Below are 5,079 nucleotides of genomic sequence, written 5' to 3' on the forward strand. Positions count from 1 at the left end.
GAAGTTTGCAGTGGCCACCAGCCCGGCCATTTCGCCATTGTGATCCGGCCTTCGGCACACAGCCTCAGGCTGGCTCACAGGCGTAACCCGCCGTTAAATTAATTTTATCTCATGTCCGGCATTAATTTTGTATATATGTACCGCGGCTCGGCTCTGCCTCTTGACCGCCCCCTCTCCCCCGCTTTACTCTTTGATTTCTATGCACCCTTCGTTCCGCCGATTCCGCACTCGCAGATCGTTTTCTATGAAAATTGCGAGAAAAGAACTTTCTCTCTTTTTTTCTTTCCTTTTTTTTTTTCTTCTTCTTTTTTCCTCTTACAGAAAAAATATTACATAGAACAGAGTTTTTAAATTCGTCCAATTTTCTTTTTCTTCCTCCTTTTTTCTTTTTGTTTAGATAATTTTGTAACAGTGCAAAACACAAAAGCGCAAAGCGCCTTCTTTTTTGCCGAAGGGCACAATGGTAATCGAACGATTAGACTCTAATTAGATTCGCATCCGTTTCGGGGCTCGGGGCTGTTTAAACGAGGCGCGCGTCCTCAACGAATTCTCCTCGACGAGCTCTTCTCTCGCTCGGAAGAGAGGAAGAGAAGATCGAAAGGCAAAACCCCTGCGGATATCAACCCTTAGCAAGCTGCGCAAGGGTAGAACTCGGAAGGAAGGGGAACAGATGTTTTTGAGCGCGAGCCAACATCGTAATCTATGTCCCGCAACATCGTAATTAAGGAAAAATAGAACTTCTCTCCCCTCCTCCCCATGAATCTATCTATCTAATCGTCGAGATACGACAATTCATCCATGGCTATATCCATTCTGCTCGGCTTCGAATAGATTCGAATTCGAATTCGAATTCGAATTGAATTTTTTCTCGCGCTTATCTACCTATAAGAGTTCTCCTATCCGCTATATAAATCGAAGCGGAAAGAATCGAATCTTCGTTTTCGAATCTCACGCCCGCCTCGTAAACAAGCTCGCAACAATGCTGGCTGCTGACCGTCCGTCGTCCCTCCCCTCACGCATCTCTTACGGATCGTTTTCCAGCCCGTATGGGAGCGGATCGTGGCGCGCGCGCGAGATAAAGCGGATCTCGAGGTTTAAATCTTTCGGCTTTTCCACCACGGAGGGGGAAAAAACGGGCACGGAGAGACCAGTTACTTATACAGGAGGGTGGCCACTCTCCTCGAGATAGATACGATCTGACCGTTTACACCCCCGTTTTACAGGAATCGTGGCTGCTATGGAATGGAAAGCTACGTGAAAGCTGAGGAGCGTCGGTTACCATTTGACGAACACGGACGATCGGACAACCATCCCCCTCTATTCTCGTGAGAGAGGAGAATCGGTGCGCGAATACCTCGCAATCACGGACTTTCGATCGATCATTATCGTTTATCGATTATTTACCTTGACTACCATTATTACTTTATCGGATCCGGTTGTTGTTGAATCCGTCGCGCAAAAACAAACGTATCTTCTGCTGTTATCTGCCGAAAAAAAAAAGTTTTGATTCACTTTCCCGTTGAATGATAACGCGAGCGAATCTCGATAATCCGTGGAAGCGTTAAGCGCGTAATCACCTTCTTCCTTCGTTTCGATGATAACATTATTAAAAAAAAAAAAAAAATAACAACGAATGATGGAAAGTTTCGATCGATTGTCTTCTGATGGTTTTTGATTTTTTTTACTTTTTTTTTCTTTCTCTCTCTTTTTTTTTTTTATATATGGAAAATATGAAAGAGAATTTGGAAATGTTATCAGGACAATCGTCAATATCCTATCCAGTCGCATTCGCAACCCGGCATAAGATAAGAGTCGAGATATCTCGAGGCAGTCGTCGTTCCATCACGTGCGAATAGACTGCCTCCGGCTCTATTCACGGTGCCTGGAAGAATAGCCCCGTGATTCTATTCAGAGAAAAGAGAAAAAGAAAAGGGAGACGGATGGAGAGAGACGTCGAAACGCGCGGAGAGAGCTCCACGGCACACATACACACACACACACACACATATATATATATATATATACTATCGGGACAAGAGAAATAAAAGGGGGGTAAGGGAATCTGAAGAGGGGGTAACAGCCATCTGGGAATCGAATATCTTCGATCTAACGGCGTTTCTCTGTCGAAATATCCGCAATTGTGGAAGAGTAATCGATGGACAGCGACAGTTTCGAACGGGGAGATCTCTCCCCGTCACGGATCCACCCTTTCACGACGTTCCCGCGTGAGGTGAAGGCCGATGAAAGGGCGAGAAACGAGTAAGATGTTTTTCCATCCCTTTGCGAGGATCGCGCCTCGCAAGTTTAACCTGCGCCCGTTTTGTACTATGAACATTTTTTTATAGGGTGGAACTAGTAGGGAGAGGGGTTGACGAAAGCCGTGAAGCTTGACGATCGGGGGTGAGGCGTGCTCTGCGGTGATACGGATCGAGGATGTAATTGAAGTTTCATAAAGGAAGGATTCGTGTTTAACCGCTTGGCAATTTTGTAGATCATGGATAAAGTAAGCTAGCTTCTTCTTCGATCGATTGATTAATTTAAAATTTATTTCAACGTTTTCCATTTAATCAATTGATCATCCTTGATCTATTAGTGACTTAAAGGATCGATTTCCAAAATCTAAAGATGAAATTTCGAAAGCTATCCGCGAACAAGGAGAGCATCGTGTAAAATTTGCGGAAAACAGTATAGAATACTCGCAACGCGGAAGTCGAGAAGTCAAGTCACCCTTTTCAAATTTTCCTCGAGCACAAAGCCGTGAAAAAAAAAGAAAAAAAAAGAAAAAAAATCTTCAAGAGGGTTTCTCTCCGCTCTTTTTTTCTTTCTTTCTTTCTTTCTTTCTTCCTTCCTTTCTCTCTCTCTCTCTCTCTCTCTCTCTCGAAGATTCGTACATCTCGCAACAACAGCTACTCGTCGACCATTGTCTGCGGTTAACCCGTCGTCGACCTTTTCCGAAAAATTTTCGATTAAAAAAGTTGCGGCACAATCGGGACCGATTCGGCTCGAGGCGTGAGAAATCGCTTCCTCTTTACACGGATGATTCGTAAGCCAATAACAGGGGATCTATAACTCATCCGTAATTGTTCACAGGAGGGAAGAAGTCTCGCCTCGTCCTTCCTTCCTTCCTTCCTTCTAATTCGATTTTCATCGCGACGAAGCTCGCTCGAACGACAAACCGGCGCGATAAATAACTGATGCGAATCGAACTGCTGCGAATAAAAAATTCGCCACCCACGCCGGAAGCACGGGAAGATTCAATTTCATCGGGCAGATTCGAAACGAGCGTTCATCAAATACGAATATTCGAAGGCGGAGGGGTCGCGAGACCCCAGACACGGATAGGCAGAGGTTCCCGCCGAAACTTTTTTATTAAAAAAAGATCTCTCGCGTGACTTCCGTCGTCAACGTCGCAACGGCAAGTGGTGTGACTAGTTTTGGGGGGCTCGTTTCTCGCGAACGAATTTCTCTCTCTCTCTCTCTCTCTCTCGACGTCGTCGAGAATCGACGGAAAAACCGGCACGAGGCAACGTGTCGACGTAACGAGCCGATGGAAAAAATATCTGTTAAAGGGTGTACAGTCCACCGGCTGGATGGTGCCCCGTGCAAATTTAACTTCGATCGTTGAATTTGAATTCAGTCAGTAGTGGGTGGACGGTTTGAAATGGTTACCCGCGTGCGTCAGACATCAAACGGCTTGCCTGCCCCTTTGATCAAGTCTCTGTCATTCAGATGACTCTTGTCGACCGTGGCCCGATCACTACACGCGGCACAGGCGTTAAAAAATTGATTATTGAAGTGTCATGGGCACCGCGTGAATACCTATTGACGATTTTCGCCAAGCGCGCGCGGCGGATCCCGTCAATTGATCCCGTGATCATTTTTTTTTCTTTTTTTCGTCCAGCCAAACGGACACACCCTTGGACGCACCGTCGTTCCTTCCTTCCCTCCCCCGAAAATCCATAAATACCGCTTCTTTACCTAGAAACTACCGACCCTCTCCCTTATAATAGAAGAAGAGATGACTTTCAAACCCTCCTTCTTTTCCTCTCCTCCTCCCCTCTCCTGTCCGCAATCATTAACATTCATCGTTAGGAGGGCGATGATTGGACGACGCCAGGGGTAGAGAATTTCTGTCTCAGAAATTGAAGCGGCGATCGACGAAGCGGAGCCCGTGGTCCCGGAATTTCATCGGGTTCTCCCTCGTAACTTTCTTTTCAGAGGGCAAAGTTTTGACTGTTGGTCAGAGAGGCGGCGATACCGAAGTTCGATTACGTCGACGCCACGTACTCCCCCGGGACTCAAGGAGACTTCCGATTAAGCGACCAAAGATGGCAATGACGTCTCGACGTGGACGATTAATCGTTTCCAACCGTGCTCGTGTAATATCTGTGTGTATATATATACACTGTATATATGTATCCTTATATATATATATATATAATATATAATATATAAGGAGTATCGTGAACGTGTACCTGGATATAACGATGCCAATGGCCGATACCCACGGCTCGGCGAAAATGGCTTACACAGCGAAGCACTCAGGGACCAGGTTCGCCGTTTTTATCGCCACCCGATACCCGACAAGACTACATCCACGCGAAGAAGAGATGTCTACTTCTTAGCACTGACCTGAATCGCGTACAGAAAGAAAAAGACTCTTCTCCGGATCTCGAAAGCGATCTCAACGTTATTCACGCGCACAATTTTTTATCGTCGTTAATTCGTCTGCTCTAATAAATGTTAATTGCAAGCTGGGGCGCGTGTATTGCGAGACGAGGGCCGTGTAAAATCGCGCGATGAAATTCAGAGCGATGGCGCGACGATCGGTGATATTACTCGCGATTTCGAGAAATCGAGCTAAGCCGCGTTAAAACATCCCTCCGCTCTCATCCTAATGGGGACCCGTCTCTGAGGGCACTTGAGGGTGTGTAATTGCTAGAATCCGCACGGCCCCGCTCATACCGCACCGTATTCACGCGTTATGCGGGGTGCGTGTTTGGCTCGGTGGATCGACCACCTACTGGGTGTCTCGGAAATTTTGGCCCCTCTGGCCGATCTCGAAGTGAAGATCGGCGG

Source organism: Apis dorsata, unplaced genomic scaffold (assembly GCF_000469605.1).
Source record: "Apis dorsata unplaced genomic scaffold, Apis dorsata 1.3 scaffold_256, whole genome shotgun sequence".
NCBI classification, from domain to species: domain Eukaryota; kingdom Metazoa; phylum Arthropoda; class Insecta; order Hymenoptera; family Apidae; genus Apis; species Apis dorsata.